We start from the raw sequence: 21,820 nt of genomic DNA, 5'->3' as shown, positions 1-21,820 counted from the left end.
TATGCCACAGGAGCAGCCCTAGAGAAGGCAAAAACAAACAAACAAACAAAAAAATCAAACAACCCAATAAAAAAATGGGCAGAAGACGTAAACAGACATTTCTCCAAAGAAGACATACAGATGGCCAACAAGCACATGAAAAAATGCTCAACATCACTAATTATTAGAGAAATACAAATCAAAACTACAATGATGTACCACCTCACAGCAGTTAGAGTGGCCATTGTTAAAAAGTCAACAAAAAACAAAGAATGTGGAGAAAAGAGAACCCTCCTTCACTGTTGGTAGGAATGTAAATTGGTACAACCACTATGGAAAACAGTATAGAAATAACTTGGAAAACTAAATATAGAACTACCATATGATCCACCAATCCCACTCCTGGGCTTATATCCAGACAAAACTTTCACTGAAGAAGAAACATGCACTGCAGCACTATTCACAATAGCCAAGACATGGAAAGAACCTAAAGTTCCATTGACAGATGAATGGATTAAGATGATGTGGTACATACATAGAATGGAATACTACTCGGCCATAAAAAGGACAAAATCATGTCATCTGAGCAACGTGGATGGAACTAGAGAGTCTCATACTAAGTGAAGCAAGTCAGAAAGATAAAGACAAACACCATATGATATCACTTATATGTGGAGTCTAAAATATGGCACATTTAATCTATCAACAAAACAGAAACAGATCATGGACATGGAGGGCAGACTTGTGTTTACTGGGGCCGGGGGTGGGGGGGAGGGGGACTGATGAGGAATTTGGGATTGGTAGATGCAGACTGTTACATTTACAATGGATGGGTAATTGGGTCCTGGTTTATAGCACAGGGAACTGTAACTGTATCCAGGCTCTTGGGTAAGAACATGATGGAAAATGAAAAATAAAAAAGGGTGTGTATGGGTGGCTGGGTCACTTTGCTATACAGCAGGAATTGAGGGAACACTGTAAATCAACTATATTTTAATAAAAATTTTAAAATGTAAAATAAAAAAACCCCACCAGACCCAGATGCCTTCTGTGGGATTCTACTAAACATTTAAGGAAGAAATAATACCAATTGTACAAAAACTTCCAGAAAATTGAAGAGGAGTACTGTCTAACTTACTCTATGAAGCCAGCATTGTCTTGATCCCCAAACCAGGCAAAGACATAACGAGAAAAGAAAACTACAGACCAATATCCTTCATGAACAAAGACGCAAAAATTTTATTTTATTTTTTAAATTTTTTTATTTATTTTTTTTGTCTTTTTGCCATTTCTTGGGCCGCTCCCGCGGCATATGGAGGTTCCCAGGCTAAGGGTGAAATCGGAGCTGTAGCTGCCAGCCTACGCCAGAGCCACAGCAATGCTGGATCCGAGCTGTGTCTGCAACCTACACCACAGCTCATGGCAACGCAGGATCGTCAACCCACTGAGGAAGGGCAGGGACCGAACCCGCAACCTCATGGTTCCTAGTCGGATTCGTTAACCACTGCGCCACGACGGGAACTCCAATGCAAAAATTTTAAACAAGATATTAGCCAATTAAATCCAACAATACATACAAAGGAAAATACATCATAACCAAGTGGTTTTTTCCAGGAATACAAGACTAGCTCAATTCAAAAATGAATGTAATTCATCACAGTACTCAAGAAGAAAAACTACACAATAATTTTAGTAGATGTAGAAAAAAAATTGACAAAATTCAACATCTAATACTAATTTTATTTTATTTTATTTATTTATTTATTTATTTTTTGGGGGGGGGGCCACCCTGTGGCATATGGAGCTCCTGGACCAGGGATCAGATCTGAGCCACAGCCGAGAATTAAGTCACAGCCGAGAATTGTCACAGCTGCGGCAACGTGGGATCCTTAATGTAGGATCCTTAAATCCAATTCTCCATCTTCTTAGCATTTATACCAAAGACCAAGAAAAACAACCACATGATAGACCTCACTTAAAAAATAAGACTCCCCGAATTCTCCTCGTGGCTCAGTGGTTAACGAACCTGACTAGGATCCATGAGGATGAATGTTCAATCCCTGGCCTCAGGTTCTCTGATGTTTCTCCTTATAAGGACACTAGTACCATCAGACCATGGCTTCACCCTCATGACTTTATCTAACTAAAATTATCCAAAGACCCATCACCATATAACATCATATTGGGGGATAGGGCTTTAACATATAATTTTGGGGAAATACAAATTTAGTTCATAATAAGGGGGAATATAGACTGAGAAGACTAGATATCTGAAGATCCACCCCTGAAATATTCCAACAAGGATTTGAAAGGGTTTGAGAATTCAACAATTAAGATGAAAAGGAGTCATGAATGAGGTAAGAAGAAATCCAGTAAAGTGTGGTATCTTGAAATCTAAAGTGAGAGATTGTTTCAAGTATTGCATTTACATCAGGCTCAAAGATATGGGATCTGATGCATGCATGGAGGAGTTAAAATTATATCCATTATTTTGAAAAAGATAACAGTATATAGCACAGATAAAAATAGGCAGGCATATTTGGGCATGGGAAGATATGAAAGTTATATACTTCTATTTTTTTTTCAAGAGAAAAAAAAGAAAGGTCATGAACTGAGTGTAATGAAGGTAGAAAAGCCATTTAATGTTAAGAACAGAGCAGAATATAATATAATATGATTATTGCTCAATAACCCTGAGGACTACTTCATTTGGGGGTCTTATTTTATTTATTTATTTTTGTCTTTTGTCTTTTTAGGGCTGCACTCATGGCATATGGGGTTTCCCAGGCTAGGAGTCAAATCAGAGTTGTAGCTGCTGGCATATGCCACAGCCATAGCAGTGAGGGATCCAAGCCACATCTGTGACCTACACCACAGCTCACAGAAATGCCAGATCCTGAATCCACTGAGCGAGGCCAGGGATTGAACATTCATCCTCATGGATCCTAGTCAGGTTCGTTAACCACTGAGCCACGAGGGGAATTCGGGGAGTCTTATTTTTTAAGTGAGGTCTATCATGTGGTTGTTTTTCTTGGTCTTTGGTATAAATGCTAAGAAGATGGAGAATTGGATTTAAGGATCCTACATTAAGGATCCCACGTTGCCGCAGCTGTGACTTAATTCTCGGCTGTGGCTCAGATCTGATCCCTGGTCCAGGAGCTCCATATGCCACAGGGTGGCCAGGAGCTCCTGTCCTTCAGAGAGACATGACTTCTTGTCCTCTGGGCTTAATGTCTTTTGAATGCCCCTCCAAACCCATTCTCCCTGATATGTGACCATAGAGGCTAACTTTATGGACTGCTCCACTAGGCTCCACTGCCCTAGGGCTTCTGATCAGCTTTCAGTGGGTATTGCTGCATAGCCAACAACTTCAGAATATTAAAACAAATGTTTTTTAAAGTCTCATATTAAACAAGGACTTATATAAAAATCTGTCACCAAATACAGATTTACCCCTAAGGTTTCTTCTGAGATTTTTATGGTTTTATTTCTTACATTTAAGTCTTTGATCCATTTTTATGTATTTTGTATATCATGTGAGATAGCAGTCCAATTTCATTCTTTTCAATGTGGATATCCTGAAAAAGACTTTTCTTCCCCCATTGAAAGGCCCTGACATCCTTGTCAAAAATCATTTGAAGATATACACAAAGGATTATTTTTAGGCTCTCTATTCTACACCACTGTTCTATTTGTCTCTATGCTTATACCACACTATTTCGATTACTATGGCTTTGTAGTAAGTTTTGAAATCAGAAATTGTGAGTCCTTCACTTAGCTATTCTTTTTCTAGATTGTTTTGACTATTCTGGGTCTCCTGCACTTCTATACAGTTTAGAATCAGTTTGTCATTACTAGAAAGAAGCTAGCTATAATTCTGATAGGGATTGTGTAAAATCTATAGATCAATTTGGAGAATATGGCCATTTTAACAATATTAAGCCCTTTGATTCATAAACATGGAATATCTTTCCATTCATTTATGTCTTCTTGAATTTTTTCAATGTTTTGTTATTTTCAGTGTACAATTCTTCCACCTCCTTAGTCAAATTTATTCCTAAGGATATTATTCTTTTTGACACTATTGTAATGAAATTGTTTTCTTGATTTTATTTTTTGACTCATTGCAATTGTATAGAAATGAAGCTGACTTTTATGTGCTGATCTTATAACCCACAACTTTGATAAATTCATTTATTAGTTCTAGTCTTTGTGGATTCTTTGGGATTTTTCTACATATAAGATCATGTATCTACAAATAATTATAAAAAATTTTACTTCTTCCTTTGATAATTTTAATGTTTTATTCTTTTTTTGCCTAATTGCACCATGTCTAGAACTTCCAGTAAAATGTTGAACAGAAGTGGTGAAAGCAAGCATTCTTGTCTTTTTCTGATCTTAGGGGAAAAGCTTTCAGTTTTTAATAATTGAGTGTAATATTGTGGGTTTTTCATAAATGCCCTTAGTCATGCTGAGGAAGTTCCCTGCTATTCCTTGTGCTACTGGCTCCTTTATTTTTTTGAAGAGTTTTAGAAGTACTGGTGTCAATTCTTCTTTAAATGATTGGCGAATTCATAGGCTTTTCTTTGTTGTTATAGGTCTGTTTAGATTTTCTATTTCTTCTTGAGGAAAATTTAATAATTTGCCTTTTTTTTTTGTCTTTTTGCCATTTTCTTGGGCTGCACCTGTGGCATATGGAGGTTCCCAGGCTAGAGGCTGAATCGGAGCTGTAGCTGCCAGCCTACGCCAGAGCCACAGCAACGAGGGATCGGAGCTGTGTCTGCAACCTACACCACAGCTCATGGCAATGTCGGATCCTTAGTCCACTAAGCAAGGCCAGGGATCGTACCTGCAACCTCATAGTTCCTAGTCGGATTTGTTAGCCACTGAGCTATGATGGGAACTCCCCTAATTTGCCTTTTTTTACAGGAATTTGTCCATTTTATCTAGGTTAACTTGTTGAAATGTAATTGTTTATAGTATTTTCTTATAATTTTTCTATAAGACAGTAATATATTAACTTTCATTTCTGATTTTAGCAATTTGAATCCCCTTTTTTTCCTTAGTCAAGCTAGAGTTTTTCCAATTTTGTTTATCCTTTCAAAGAATCGATTTTTGGTTCCAGTGATTCTCTCTATTGCTTTCCTATTCTCTATTTAGTTTATTCAGCTCTCATCTTCATTATTCCCTTTCTTCTGCTATCTTGTAACCAGGCAGGACCCTATGGGGCCTTCTCAGGACATGCCTTTCCTCCATATCCTCTGCTTTAGGTATTTTTTGAAGTTCCTAGAGGATAGTATCTGATGCTTATTTCCTGAGTTTTTCAGATGCTAAAACAACCACCAAATTGAAGAAATTAACTACTTCTTTTTATTTTTTGTCTTTTCTAGGGCCACTCCCACTGCATATGGAGGTTCCCAGGCTAGGGATCGAATCAGAGCTGTAGCCACCAGCCTACACCAGAGCCATAGCAATGCGGGATCTGAGCCGAGTCTGCAACCTACACCACAGCTCACGGCAACGCCAGATCGTTAACCCACTGAGCAAGGGCAGGGATTGAACCCGCAACCTCATGGTTCCTAGTCAGATTCATTAACCACTGCGCCACGAAGGGAACTCCGAAATTAACTACTTCTTGATCATAAGTACTTAGCCCCAGATGGTCTGGCACCCAAAGACTGATCATCATTAACAAATCAGAGAATTTTGCAAGCGCTGATCACATATCCTGGCATGCTCTTCCTTCACCATGCCTTAAAAAATATTTTGCCAAAACCCTTCAGGGAGTTTGGGTGTTTTTGAGCATGAGCCACCCATTCCCTTTGCTTGGTGCTGCAGTAAAATCTTCTCTGCTCCAAACTCCAATGTTTTGGTGTATTTGACCTCATTGTGCATCAGGCTCACAAATTTGCATTTGGCAACAGCTTTGAGTTTAATTTGCTCTTCTTTTCATAGTTCCTTAAGATTTCAAGTTAGATTATTGGTTTTGGGATTTTTTTTTTTCATTTTTTGAAGTGTGATAATTTCTGCTGTAAAACAAAGTGATTCAGAAGATGGGATTAAGATGGTGGAATAGAAGGACTGGAGCCCAACTTCTCTCCTAAAAACAACAAAATTCACAACTAAAGGCTGAGCAATTTTCAACCAAATGGAACAGAAACTTTCAAAAAGATATCCTACTCCAGAAGACAAAGAGGAGACCACATCAAGAGGTAGGAGAGGTGATTTCACAATATAAACAACCCATACCTCATGGGTGGGAAGCCCCACAGACTGGAAACTAACTGGTTCACAGACACTCAACTACAGGCGTGAGAGTTCTGAGCCCCACATCAAACTCCCATGTGTGGGGATCTGGCACTGGGAGAAAGGGCCCCTGGAGCATGCAGCATTGATGGCCAGTGGGGCTTATGTGCAGGAGCTCCACAGGACTGGGGGAAATGGAGACCCCATTCTTAAAAGGTGCACACAGACTTTCACATGCACTGGGTCCCAAGGCAAAGCAAAGTCTCCATAGGAATCTGGGGTCAAACCTGACTGCAGTTCTTGGAGGACCTCCTGGGAAAACAGGGGTTGAATGTGGCTTGTTGTGAGGGAAGGGCATTGGAAGCAAAAATCTCAGGAATATTCAACAGCATGACTTTCTCTGGAGGTGGCCATTTTGGGAAAATCTGGCCCCAACCATGAGCCAGTGCTGAGAAGCCCCAGGGCAAACAACAATCCAGGTGGGATCACAGCTCTGCTCCTCAGTAAACAGGCTTCCTAAAGACCCCTCAGGCACACAGCTGCCTCTAATCCCATCCAGAGACAAAGCCCCACCCATCAGAGGGTTTAGAATCTGCTCCACCTACCGGTGGGCGGGCATCAGTCCCTCCCATCAGGAAGCCTGCAGCAAACCCTCTTGTACCAACTTCAGCCACAAGGGGGGCAGCCAGCAAAAGCAAGAGAGGGTACAACTCTATTATCTGCAAAAAGGTCACCACACCAAAAATCTATAAAAAATGAAAAGACAGAGAACTATAACTCAGATGAGGGAGAAAGAAAAACCCCCAGAAAATCAGCTAAGTGATCAGGAGATTCTCAGCCTCCGGGAAAAAGACTTTAGACTGTTGATGCTGACGATGATGCAAGACATTGGACATAAACTGGAGGCAAAGATGGATAACTTACAGGAAACACTGAGCAAAGAAATACAAGACGTAAAGCTCTAGCAAGAAGAGATGCAAAATACAATAACTGAAATAAAAAATTCATTAGAAGCAGTCAACAGCAGAATACAGGAGGCAGAAGAATGAATAAGCAAGGTGGAGGACAGATTAGTGGAAATTATGGATGTGGAACAGAAAAGAGAAAAATGATTCAAAACAAATGAAGAGAGTCTCAGGGAACTCTGGGACAATGTTAAATGTTCCAACATTCGTGTTATAGGAGTGCCAGAAGGAGACGAGAGAGAGAAGGAGACAGAAAAAATATTCCAAGAGAGGAGTTCCCGTCGTGGCACAGTGGTTAACGAATCTGACTAGGAACCATGAGGTTGCGGGTTTGGTTCCTGCCCTTGCTCAGTGGGTTAAGGATCTGGCGTTGCTGTGAGCTGTGGTGTAGGTCGCAGACATGGCTCTGATCCCGCATTGCTGTGGCTCTGGCACAGGCCGTTGGCTACATCTCCGATTGGACCCCTAGCCTGGGAACCTCCATATGCCACGGGAGCGGCCCAAGAAATAGAAAAAAGACAACAACAACAACAACAAATATATTCCAAGAGATAATAGCTGAAAACTTCCCTAATATGGGAAAGGAAGCACTCACTCAAATCCAGGAAGTGCAACAAGTACCATATAAAATAAACCCATGGAGGAATACACTGAGACATATTAATCAAACTGACCAAAACTGAAAAACAAAATGATTCAATTATACACATATACACATCCATTCTCTTTAAGATTCTTTTCCCACAGAGATTATCACAGAATACTGGGTAGAATACTCTGTGCTATACAGGCAAGTCCCTGTTCGCCAATCATTCCACATATCTCATTTTCATATGCCAATCCCAAACACCTAGTCCACCCATCCTCTCTCAACCTATCCCCTTTAGTAACCATAAGTTTGTTTTCAAAGTCTGTGAGTCTGTTTCTATTCTGCAAATAAGATCATATGTGTCCTTTTTAAAGATTTCACATATAAGTGGTATCATATGATGTTTGTCTTTCACTAACTTCACTTAGTATTATAATTTCAAGGTCCATCCAAGTTGCTGCAAAAAGCATTATTTCATTCTTTTTATGGCTGAGTAATATTCCACTGTATATATGTACCACATCTTCTTTATCCATTCCTCTGTTGATAGACATTTAGGTTACTTCCGTGTTCTATTGTAAATATTGCATATATCTTTTTGAATTATGGCTTTCTCCAGACATATGCCCAGCAGTAGGTTTGCTGGATCATATGGTAGTTTTACTTTTAGGTTTTTGAACAACCTCCATACTGTTTTCCTTAGTGGTTCCGTCAATTTACATTCTCACCAACAGTTTAAAAGGGTTCCCTTTTCTCTGCACTCCTACCAGCATTTATTTGTAGACTTTTTTTGAGGATGGATTCTGGCTAGTATAAAGTGGTACCTCCTAGTAGTTTTGATTTGCACTTCTCTAAAAATTAGAATAATTAGTGATGTTGAGTATCTTTTCATGTGTTTTTTGGCCATCTGTATTTCTTCTTTGGATAAATGTGTATTTTGATCTTCTGTCCATTTTTTTCTTCTCTATTCATGTAGGCATTTACAACTATAAATTTTCCTTTGAGCTGGAGTTCCTGTTGTGGCTCAGTGGTAATGAAACTGACTAGTATGCATGAGGATGTGGGTTCAATCCCTGGCCTCACTCAGTGGGTTAAGGATCTGGCATTGCAGTGAGCTGTGGTGTAGGTCACAGACCCAGCTCTGGATCCCATGTTGCTGTGGTTGTGGTGTAGGCTGGCAGGTACAGCTTCTATTTGACCCCTAGCCTGGGAACTTTCATATGCCACAGGAGCAGCCCTAGAAAGACAAAAAGATTTTTTTTCCTTTGAGCACTGTGATTAGAGCTTGGGGGAAGCTACTTCAAAATATGTAAAGGCAGCATGTTGATTATTATAATCTAAAGTTATCTGACAAACAGCTAGGAGACTATTCTGACCCTCCTAAGTTCCTCTGAAAGCAGGAAACAGTGCTCTTGTGGGATGATGTTCTCTCTATGCCAGGAAGGTGTAAGGCATACTTATTACTGGAGATAGGGAATTCAAGGCTGAGAGCTGTATACACAAACTGTGTTATTTCTTCATTAATTTACTACCCGAAGGAAAATTTGTCAAATCACAAATAATTTATTCTTTGTCTAAAAATGTCTATTAACAGCCTTCCTTAGTCAGTTAAGTCTCAAACCTATGGGGCCTCTATACAAATGAAATCACATTCCTATGATTTCCTTCTGTTAAGCTGCCTTATGTGAACTTGATTATTTGGCCAGTCAAAGGAACTTAGAAAGATATCCTAGAGGAAAAATTTTCCTCCCCTATAACAGTTTTCTCTGCATAAGTTTGCATATATTTCATTTTCATTCATTTCAAATTATTTTCTAATTTCACATCTAATTTCTTCTTTGACCCATTAGTTGCTTGTGTGTATTAACTTTTCCATATTTGTGAAGTTGCCAGTTTTCCTCCTGTTGTTACTTTTATTCCATTGTGCTCAGAGAAGAAATTTTAACTGATTTATTATTTATTTATTTATTTATTTATTTATTGTCTTTTTGCCATTTCTTGGCTGCTCCTGAGGCATACGGAGATCCCCAGGCTAGGGGTCAAATCGAAGCTGTAGCCACCGGCCTATGCCAGAGCCACAGCAACATGGGATCCAAGCCTCGTCTGCAAACTACACCATAGTTCACGGCAACACAGGATCCCTAACCCACTGAGCAAGGCCAGGGATAGAACCTGCAACCTCATTGTTCCTAGTCGGATTCATTAACCACTGTGCCAAGACAGGAAGTCCTGATTTATTTTTTTTAATTCATTAAAATTTGTTTTGTGGCCTAATATGTGTCTCTACTGGAGAATGTTGCATGGAGACTTAGGAAAAAATGTATTCTGCTGCTGTTGGGTAGAGTGTTCTATAGCTCTCTGTTAGGTCTAGTTGGTTTATAGTGTTATTCAAGCCTTATATTTCCTTCTTCATCTTCTGTCTGGTTTTTCTATTCATTATTGAAAGTGGGTATTGATTGAAGTCTCCAACTACTACAGTTGAATTGTTTATTTCTCCGTGCAGTTCTGTCAGCTTTTGCTTTATATATTTTGGGGCTCTATAGTTTGGTGTGTATATGTTTATAATTATTAATTTTATTGATGGATTGACCCTTTAATCAATATTATAATGCCTTTGTCTCCTGTAACAATTTTTGTCCTAAAGTCTATTTTGTTCGATAGTAGCACAGCAATACCAGTTCTCTTTTGGTTACTATTTGCATGGAATACATTTTACCATCCTTTTACTTTCAACCTATTTGTCTATTTGTGTCCTTGGGTCTAAAGTGAATCTCTTGTAGACAGAATATAGTTGGATCATGGTCTTTTTTTTTTTTTTTTTTTTTTGGCGGCATCATGGCACACAAAAGTTCCCAAGCCACAGAAGTGACAATACCAAATCCTTAACCATTAGGCTACCAGGGAACTCCATGAATGATGGTTTTTACTCATTCTGTGAGTCTCTGCCTTTGCATTGGAAAATCTAATCCATTTACATAAAGTAAATACTCATAAGTGCATACTTTTGCCATTTTGCTATTAGTTCTCAACATGTCATATCTTTTCTGTTCCCTACTTCCTTCATTACTGCCTTCTTTTTTTTATTTTCTTTCTAGTGTACCATTTTGATTACCCTCTTATTTCTTATTCTATGTATATTTGTTTTCTTCTTCATGGCTACCCTAAGGATCACAATAGAATCCTAACTTTATAATGATCAAGTTTGAATTAATACCAATTTATTTTCAATAATATACAAAACTCTTCTCCTTTACAATTCCATACTTTTTTCACAGATTAAATATTTTTATATTGTGTCCATAAATATGATCTATAGTTATTGTTTTATGCATTATTCTTTAAATTATATAGAAAAAAGAAGTTATAAATAAAAATGTAATAATATCTGTTTTTATACTTACTCTTGAAGCTACCTTTTAACATTGTTCTTTTTTTTTTCTTTCATATGGCTTAAAGTTACCCACTAGTGTTCTATCATTTCAGACTAAAAGGCTTATCTTAATATTTCTTGCAGGGCAGATCTACTAGTGACCAACTCTCTGTTTTTGTATATCTGGGAATATCTTAATTTCCTTTTCATTTTTGAAGGATGGTTTTGCCACACATAGAACTTTTGGTTGATGGTGTTTTTCTTTCAGCATTTTAGATATGTCGTACTACTGCCTTCTCATTTCCACGGTTTCTGAAGAGAAATTACTGAGGATACTTTACACAAGATAAGAAACTTTTCGCTTATGGCTTTCAAAATTCCCTTGTCTTTAGCTTGTCAAAAGCTAAGGACAAGGGATCTCTGAGTTTATCCTGCTTAAATTTTGTTGAGTATTTTGGATATATGGATGCCTTTATTTCATCAAACATGTTTTTAATAATTTTTAAAAAAATATTTGGTCCTTTCCTCTCATTTATTTCCCTCTAGAACTCCTATTATGCATAGGTTGGCATGCTAGATGATGTCCTATAGGTCTCTTAATCTCTGTTCATTATTCTTCATTCTTTTCTCTTCCTGTTTCTCAGACTGGACAATCTCAATTGACCTAATCACTGATTCTTTTTAATACTCACATTTGCTATTGAACTCCTCTAGTGAATTTTTCATTTTAGTTATTTTGCCTTTTTTTTTCCAACTCCAGAATTTCTATTTGGCTCTTTTTATAATTTTTATCCTTATTGATAGTCTCTATTTTGGTGGCATATCATTCTCCTGGTTTCATTTATCTCTTTGAACATATTTAAGATAGTTAATTTAAAGTCTTTGTCTGGTTAAATCCCATGTCTGATTCTCCTCAAGGATGGTTTCTGTCAACTTTTTTTTATCCTATGAATGGGCCATATTTTATTGTTTCTTTCTGTAGCTCATAATTCGTTTAACACTCAACATGTTGAAAATTGTAAAGTAGTAATTCTGGAAATTCAATTCTTCCCAGTCCCAGGTTTGATGCTCCTACATGTTGTCGATTGTTGTTGTCTGTTTAGTGAGCTTCTTAAAGTGTTTTTTATGGTCTGTATTCTTTGTTGTGTGTGACCACCGAAGTCTGTGTTCCATTAGCTTAGCTTTCAGCCAGTGTTATCACAGTGATTTGCTTAAACAACTATAGTCAAAAATAGAAGAAAAAAATTACTCTCCCAGTTTTTGCAGATTGGTTCTGTGTTGAGGAATGCCTTCAGTGCTTAGCAAGGTGATTTATAAGTCTACCTTAGCCTTCGCTTCATGCTAGCATGGAGCCAGAGGTGGAAGTATAGGGTCTTCTCAGGCCTGTTTTGAATATGTGGCTAGGCTTGGGTATAAGCATTGTCTTCCTGATTCTCTATTATACATGAGAAGTTTGAGAAGCTCTTATTCTCCCATATTTCCATTCTCAAGTTTCCTTTCTTTCCCAGGCCACGGACCAAACCCAAGCCATGGCCATACAATGCCTGATCCTTAACCCATTGAGAATAACTCCTGCTTATTCTGTTTCATCCCTTGTGCCAGGATGCTGCAGACAACACCTTTGCTTTTGGTAAAAACTTCCCAGGAAGCAACCCCAGCCCTGGGAATGCTTCAAAGCAAATTATTTTCAAAAAAGGAAGGCCCTAGTATCAGTCCTGTAGTGAGACATGTCAGATCAAAACACACAAACAACTACAATTCTTTGAGAATAAGATCCATCTTACTCCTTCTAGCACTAGCACCTGAACCAGGAGTACAGGCTGTCCAGTCTTCATAACTGCCATTGATTTGCGGGGGGTGATGGATGGCAAATACCCAATTAAAAATGCCACAGCACTCTCTCACTGCAATGCACTATCTTTTCTCTTCATTGTTTTCCATGGTTGTTTTAAGTTTTTACTAGATTGAAGGGTAATATTAAACTGGATTTTAACAGTTTTCTCCAGCTTATTAGTTGTTTTTGTGAAGAGATGGAACCATGGAATTCCCTAAATTGCTCTATTAAGTGACATCAATTGAAATAGTTCTGTAACTTACATTATAGACAAAAATATGTTTACGTGTGTTTGAAAAGAGTATGTATTTCTCACTTTTAAACTGGTAGTCATATAGGCTCAAACACATTCTTTTTTTTTTGTCTTTTTGCCTTTTTTAGGGCTGCACCCATGGCATGTGGAGGTTCCCAGGCTAGGGGTGTAATCAGAACTGCAGCCGCCGGCCTATGCCAGTGTCACAGCAACCCGGGATCCAAGCTGCATCTGCGACCTACACCACAGCACACGGCAACACCAAATCATTAATCCACTGAGCAAGGCCAGGGATCGAACCCACAACCTCATGGTTACTAGTCAGATTCATTAACCACTGCGCCACGATGGGAACTCCCTCAAACACATTCTTAAAAAAAACTCTAGATTTGGAAAACACAGGCCAAACACTCTCTGACATAAATGACAGCAACATCTCAGATCCACCTATCAGAGTATTGACAACAAAAACAAAAATAAACAAATGGGACCTAATCAAATTGAAAAGTTTCTGCACAGCAAAGGAAACTCTAAACAAAATGAAAAGACAACCCACAGAATGGGAGAAAATCTTTGCAAGTGAATCGATTGACAAGGGATTCATCTCCAAAATTTATAAACACCTTCTGCAGCTCCATACCAAAAAAACAAACAACCCCATCCAAAAATGGGCAGAAGATCTAAACAGACAATTCTCCAAAGAAGACATACAGATGGCCAAAAAACCACGTGAAAAGATGTTCCACATCACTCAGTATTAGAGAAGTGCAAATCAAAACCACTCTGAGGTACCGCCTTACACCAGCCAGAATGGCCATCATCCAAAAGTCTACAAACAGTAAGTGCTGGAGAGGGTGTGGAGAAAAAGGAACCCTAGTACACTGTTGGTGGGATTGTAAATTGGTGCAAGCACTGTGGAAAGCAGTATGGAGATTCCTCAGAAAACTAAAAATAGAACTACCATTTGATCCAGCAATCCCACTCCTGGGCATCTAAACAGAGAAAACCACGACTCGCAAAGATACATGTACTCCGATGTCCATTGCAGCACTATTTGCAATAGCCAAGACATGGAAACAACCTAAATGTCCATCGACAGAGGAGTGGATCAAGAAGAGGTGGTACATATACGCAATGGAATATTACTCAGCCATCAAAAAGAAAAAAGTGGTTAATGCATTTTTAGCAACATGGATAGGCCTAGAAACTATCATGCTAAGTGAAGTCAGCCGTACAGGGAGACACCAACATCAAATGCTTTCACTGACATGTGGAATCTGAAAAAAGGACAGACTGAACTTCTTTGCAGAACAGATGCTGACTCACAGACATTGAAAAACTTCTGGTCTCTGGAGGAGACAGTTTGGGGGGTGGGGGGATGTGCCTGGGCTGTGGGATAGAAATCCTGTGAAATCAGATTGTTATGATCATTATACAACTACAGATGTGATAAATTCATTTGAGTAATAAAAAATTTTTTAAAAAAACTCTAGATTTTTCTTACTTTCTTTCCCCACGTTTAATGATTTTGATGTCCTTTTTTGTATCTTCATGTTTATCCTTTTGCTGTCCCTTGTGCTTATTGTCACTTTTACAAATAGGTTTTTTTTTTTTTTAATTTACTTATTTATTTATTTATCTGCTTTTTTCAGTGCTGCACTTGCAGCATATGGAAGTTCCCAGACTAGGGGTTGAATCAGAGCAGCAGCTGCCAACCTATGCCACAGTCAGAGCAGCAGGGAACCTGAGCTGTGTCTGTGACCTATACCACAGACCACAGCCATGCTGGATCCTTAACCCACTGAGAGAGGTCAGGGAGCAAAACTGCATCCTCATGGATACAAGTCAGGTTCTTAACCCACTGAGTCACAATGTGAACTTCTTTTTTTCCCCTTTGAGATCTGTATACTGGCTTATTTATGTGATTACTTTTAGTTGTGATTTCCTCCATCATCTATCTTCTTGATTCTTTCCTAGTTAGAGGAGCCATTTCAGTATTTCTTTTACAATTGGTTTAGTATTGCTGTATTCTTTTATAGTTTTTGTTTGTTGGAGAAATTCTTTATCTCCTTCTATTTTAAATGATAATCTTCCTGGGGAGAGTATTCTAGGCTGCAAATTTTTCCCTTTCAGATCTTTGAATATATCTTGCCACTCTCTTCTGGCCTGTAGTGTTTCTGTAGAGAAATCAGCCAATAGCCTTACAGGGGTTCTCTTATAATTAATTCTTTGCTTTTCTCTTGCTGTTTAGAATCTTCTCCTGATCTTTAACTTTCGCCATTTTTACTATGTCTTGGTGTAGGTCTGTTTGGGTTCAACTTGTCTGGGGCCCTCCACTTCCTGTATCTGGATCTGTTTCCTTTAGATTTGGAAAGTTTTCAGCCATAATTTCTTCAAGTATATTTTCAATTCCTCTTTCTTTTTCTTCTTCTGGAATCCCTATTATGTGTAGATTTGCCTACTTTATATTAACCCATAGATTTCTGACATTGCTTTCATATTTTTTTTTTAATTTGGGCTTCTGTCTGTTGTCCTGATTGGGTGATTTCCATTATTCTATCTTTCAAGTCACTAATTTGTTCCTCTGTATTATTCATTCTGCTCTTCAATATCTTTAATTCAGCTTGTGTCTCTGTGAATGAATTTTCTAACTTTTTTAGCTCCTTTGTATAGTTTTTAGCTCCTTTTTAAAATTATCTGTGTTGCTGTTGATATCCATTTTTTATTCCTTCAGCATTTTAATTACCTCCTTTTTCAACTCAGTGTCTGTTAAGAGTGCAGAGGTCTGCTTCTTTTCTTTACTCCTTCTCTTGTTCTTTACACTGGGAATGGTTCCTATGCTTCTTCATTTTGCTTATATTTTTTTTTACTCTGTGAGTTTAGGGAAAACAATAATTAACAGTCTTGGAGGGCTATTTATATGTGAGAGCACACCTGGGTAGCTTGTGAGGGATTACTTTTTGTTTTGTTTTTTGTTTGTTTGTTTGTTTTTAATGTTAGGGCTACTTTTGGTTTGGATACTTGTTTGTTTCCTCAGTGTGTTCAGGCTTTTATCTCCTTGATAGGGGGCATGAAGGTGTTTGGCCTTCCTGTGCTTCCAGGGAGGTGGGGGCAATGGGCAGTGCATGTAGGCAGGCAGCGGCTGGTTGATGGGGCTTGACAGTGGCAGAGACCCATGGGAGGTGGAGCCACAGGCTGCTTCTGGTTGCAGGGCCCTAGGCAATCTCAGTAACACTCAGAGAGGTGGTAGCAGCACCCAGAGCTCTTGACAGTGGCAACTGTGGGGTGTGTACTTTCCCAGGGAGGTGAGGGAAACACGGTGCTCAGTTGCAGGGCTCTCTGCAGTGACCCCTGAGGTGACTGGAGCTGCCACTGGTGCCTGGTCATAGGACCCTTAGTGGTGGTGGGCCATGCCCACCTCTGGAGTCCAAGATGGCTGTAGTGGTTTGCACCTGCCCAGTAGCTCACACAAGAGATGTCCTGTCCCCTGAGAGGCTGCATATACACAGAGAAAGAAGTTCCTGTGGTGGTCCCACCCTTCCTCCTCTCATGCTCCCTAACAATGGCTCCTTGCTTCTCCGGCAGGCCCAGGCCTCCTCTCGTGCTCCCTCGTCTGTGGAACTGTGCTTCCTAGCCACCACAGGCTGTTTCCACACAGTCAGTCCCAGTCCTTTCCCCAGAACCAACCTCTGCAGCCTGAGTCTCAGTGCCCAGCCCCGCTCCTGGTTGCAGGGCCCTGGGCAGTGGCAGTAACTGGAGTCTCAGCACACACCCCCACCCAAGTGTCACAGACTGTGGTAGGCTGGGCAGTGGTACCAATCATCTGTGCAGCTCTCCTTCTGCTTTGCCCTCCTCCAACCACCTGCTGCACTTTCCTCTGAGGCTGCAGATTCCTTTCCTCTTTCACAGCTCCCTCTCAGGTGTGCTGGTCCCATCCTGATTCATTTTTTCTCTTCTCTCTCTCTCTTTTCTTTTTGCTCTACCCAGCTATGTCTCTTGCACTTTTTGGAAGTCTGAGGTCTTCTTCCAATATTCACTAGATGTTCTTTATGAACATTTAGATGGTATTTTTTTGATGTGTTTGTGGGAGAAGTTGAGCTCCATATCCTACTATTTCCCAATCTTGATCCCACTCCTTCACTCCTAAATAAAATGCAATTTACATTCCATTTGACCTACTTCATTGATTGTGTCATCCAAAATGTTTACATTCTTACTTATATTTTTTCTACTTAACAATACTTGCTCAGATATATGTATTCAATCTCTCACTAGAATGATTAATATGTGTATTTCCCCTTGTAGTTCTGTTCATTTTTGTTTTATTTACTTTAAACTGTGACAGTTTTTGTTGATTTAGATGTATTTCTTCCCAGTAAATTGAATGTTTGCTCATATTCAGTAAACTTCTTTATCTTTAGGTATACTTTCTACCTAAAAGCATAACATGAATCGAGCAATATCAGCTTGATTACTATTTTCCAGCATATATTTTTTCTATCCTTTAATTTCAATTTATAGATTCTATATAAGTTTCTTAAAAATAGGATATAGACGGATATTTTCAAGTCTAATATTAGTTCTTTGGAGCATTTAATTCATGCAACAAAATTATTGACATATTTGGGTTAAATATACTCTGTTTTGTCTTTTGTCTTTGTCTTGCCTTTCATTATGTTTTGTTCTCTTTCCATTCTTAGTTACATTGTATGGACTATTTTGTTCTCTCTCCATTACTTATTTCTACTGTATAGACTATTTTTTCTCATTCTATTTTTCCTCCTCCCATAGTTTGGAAGTTAGTCATGCACCTGATATCTATTATTTTGAAAATCTTCCTGGAAAATATAATACGCATGCTTAATGTATCTGAGTCTATAATTTAGCAATATTTTTACCCCCTTTCTAACAAATCCATGGTCTTAGAGAACTCCCATTCCTATCATCACCTCTCCAGATTTATGGGCTACTTTTGTCACATATTTAGTTCTAGCTTATTTTTCTTAATTTTAAAATAAATAATCATCATTTATAGTTAGTATCTGTTTACGATTACCTCCATATTTATCATACTCTTTGCTTTTCAATTCCACTTGGAGCTCAGACCTACCATTTGGTGTCAGCTTCCTCTGCCTAAAGTATATCTTTTGCAATTTAATTTTTTAAAATGTCTTGGTAGCAAAGTCTCGGTTTTAGCATTATTTATCTTTTTAGGAGCAAAGTAACTTCACCAGATATAGTATGTGTCTGTGGGTCAGGAAAATTTCAGATAGCCACCTTCCATCTATCCTGAAAGGAGGCAGATTTGGTATTTGAGAAGAAACAGGAGAGGAAAAAGAACTGTATAAACCATAAAACCTAGGGTAACTATATCTCAGTGTTCACCTATTACTCTGACCTAATTATTAATAACACTGTTTTCAATCTCAAAAGTTTTATAGTTTTGATAATAAATTCTATGATCATTTGAATAAAGCCCAAATGACCTACAAGACTCCTGGCTTCTGAAGCCATGCTTTCATTTGCATTCAACTCAAATAGCTAGGGACTTTCACTCCCAATGAAATGTCGCCTTTTTTAAGAATAACAAGGACAGATAAATCACCAAAAACGAACAAACAAAAACATGCAAATGAAAATAGATTTACATGTAAGAGAAAATTACTGAAGCACTGGGTATGAGGAATCAAGATTCCAAGAAGAGATAAACTGAAGCTTTTCTCCTAGGGGCATTTGACAATTCCATGTGTGCACCGGAAGGCTGGTAATGTTGATTTTGTCTGGGCAGAAGGACACTACTAGAACAGAGAAGTTGAAAAAGTCTTTGGTTATCTTAAGGGGCTGCAGAGACAAAATTGGAGGTTTGAAGTGCCAAAAACTCAGTGAAAAGAAAGGGCTGGGGAGAACTAGGCCTTGCATACAAAGAGTTTTCTCAAGAAAATATTTGCCAGATTATGCAACTGCATGAGGCAGAGGCTTAAAACAAATTAGAAAGTCCCTTAAAAGCAGAGCTGAAGTTTTGGCAGTTTTTGTTTCATTTTGCAGTCTTACTCTACTGAGGAGATAAGAGTTATAGGGCATGACTGTAGAGGAAATTTTCCTAATTTAAAAAACTGATTAATCCAAAAGAAGGAAAGAAAGAAGATGAGGCATAACCAGGAGGATAAAATATAGAAAAATAAAGCAAGATAGTAAAAATAAATGCAAATATTAATAATTACAATAAATGTAAATATACTAAATAATTCAGTTCAAAGACAAATGATAGTCAAACTGGTTAGAAATTAAACAAAATAAAACCCAACTATATACAGCTTATAAGAGACACTGTTCATTTTGTAATAATGAAGAGTTCAGAGTACATCATAAAGCCATACTATTATCTTTTGTAATCTCAGTATTTGCAAGAATTCTCGGGGTAGAATAGGATGACATTCCCTTTGTTGTTACCTGTCATCCATCTCTCCCACTTATTGCACACAGCTCAATACTCAATCAGCACAGATCATCTCAGCTTCCTGCCTGCTTGCCTTTATCTCAAATATGGAGACAGCCCTCCTCTTTCATTCTTCCCAGACACAATATTATTGTTTATAGCAGATAATTGCTCAAGTTTGGAGATAATGAAAGGGTTGCACTGTGAGGTAATCCTGATGTGAGTTGCAAGCATAAAAACACAGAGCATAAAATCTATAATTGCTAGATTAATTTTAAGAAGGAAAGGAGGAGAAGGCAGAAAGCAGTAAATTTTAGCTGATAGAATTGTAACTATTTGCTCTTTACATGCTATTAAAAATCTGCTAAAATCACACCCACTCAGCTTTCCCTTCTACAGCAGTTTGGCTCTCTGCCAAACTTTGAGTAATAAAAAGAGCCTGCAACTCTCTGAACACAGAGCTACAGCTTTTCATGGGAGAAAACAAAACAAGATCACAAGGTAAGAATGAAATCAACATTCTGATAGATTTTTAGTCAGTTCTTGTGAAGTAAGATCTTAAAAACCATGGAGAAATGCTTTTTATTTCTATAAAATAATTAGGTTGATTTATTATAATTGCCAATAGTAGTAAAAGATGAGTTGCTACTTAGAATTCCATTTGGCTTTCTTTCGAGTGATTTGTAAAATTACTAATAAATTGCTAAAATAAAGGGTAATAGTCTTTATAGTACATGTTCCCCTCCCCCACAACCAAGTTGATAATTCTACTTCCTACTCCTAATGCTTATCCAAGACAAACCTACTCACAATTGTTTACAAGTGGTTTTCAAGAAAGAGGGACAAATAAAGGAACCAAAAAGGAGCCCTCCTCTCAAAAACATCTGCTCAAAAATAAATCATTTGTGAAAAAAATAAGGAATTGACATTCTAAATGAGTAAATTCAAAAGCTCATTAGTTTTGATACTACTCATTTAGAATGAAAACTGTTTTTGCTCTCTTTATTTCTTGCTGTCTTGCACTTTTCTTTGCCTTATCCTTCCTCACATGAATACTTTCCTCCAGGCTATTTTAATAAAGAAATGGCTCAAAACCCTAAAGTATTGTAGCTGTACTCAGGTTGATTCCAGAATATCTTTGGAGAGTTGAGAGTGGAGTATCCAGGACTAGGTGTGGCTAGATCTTAACTTTCACTCCCTCCTCAGCACTGTGTAAGCACTTGAATCATCTGTGTATGTCACTGTATACATCTCTGTATGCCATCCTATGCTATTCCCTACATCCCTACCTACTACTGCTTCTCACTTTTGTCTTTTGAATACTTAGTGCTCTTCTTTTAATTCCAACCCTGAAAAGTCACAGCTCTGTATTCAAGACTTCAGAATCTTTTATTTCTTAAAGTTTGGGGTGCTTGAGCTGAATTGTTGGATAGTGCCCTTAAAGAGTAAAGAACTGTCATGGACATTACTCTCTGCAACTCACATTTCACATGTTCTTCTTCATGCTTCTCTGAAAGGATCCTGGATTTCCTACCAGTCTTTGACTGGTAGCTGCATAATTCATTTTCTCAACAATGTATTGACCTAGATATTTTTCTTATTTTTCCCACCACTGTTTAACTTTTGGTATCTAAATCCAGAATGTACTTTTTCCCCTTTCCCATTAACAGAGGGGAAAAATTCTGAGAGGAATTTTCACTTAGGTAATGAAATAGAGGTGAAAGTAAAGGAAGAGACTGAGAAATGGGAGCTGCCATTCATGGTCAGAGTCTGTAGGAGATAAAAGAAACAACTTGCAAATAGCTTGGGGGAATGTATCTAAATTTCAGTGGTAAAAAAGTTCTGCTCCATGGAAGAATTAAATTAGAGAAATATGTGGGAGGTGAGGCATGGGGGTGGGGCACAGCAGTGATAGAAGGAAAAAAATGAATACCAAGGAGCTCTTTTTTTTTTTTTTTTTTTCCATTTTACTGCCACACCCTTGACAAATGGGATGGATGCCACAGCTGGGGCAATGCATCCGGATCCTTTAACCCACTGCACCTGGCCAGGAATCCAACCCACACCTCTGCAGCAACCTGTGCTGCTGCTGTTGGGAATCCTTAAGCTATTGTACCATGGTGGGAACTCCCTCAAGGATTTTTTTAT

At 38.4% G+C, this 21,820-nt stretch overlaps 1 protein-coding gene across 1 annotated transcript in view; it reads left to right on the top strand.

Moving 5' to 3' along the window:
- The first annotated feature begins 19,950 nt into the window (after window positions 1-19,950).
- Window positions 19,951-21,820, top strand: part of IL33 (interleukin 33) — a 42,002-nt gene continuing 40,132 nt past the window's right edge. Inside the window, exon 1 of the mRNA XM_047767664.1 lies at window positions 19,951-20,173. The gene's annotated coding sequence lies outside the window, so the exon portion shown is untranslated. The remainder of the gene's footprint in view (window positions 20,174-21,820) is intronic.

The sequence above is a fragment of the Phacochoerus africanus genome, chromosome 2, assembly GCF_016906955.1.
Source record: "Phacochoerus africanus isolate WHEZ1 chromosome 2, ROS_Pafr_v1, whole genome shotgun sequence".
Lineage (NCBI taxonomy): Eukaryota > Metazoa > Chordata > Mammalia > Artiodactyla > Suidae > Phacochoerus > Phacochoerus africanus.
The sequence above is the reverse complement of the archived record's forward strand: the minus strand, read 5'-3'. Positions and strand labels throughout refer to the sequence as shown.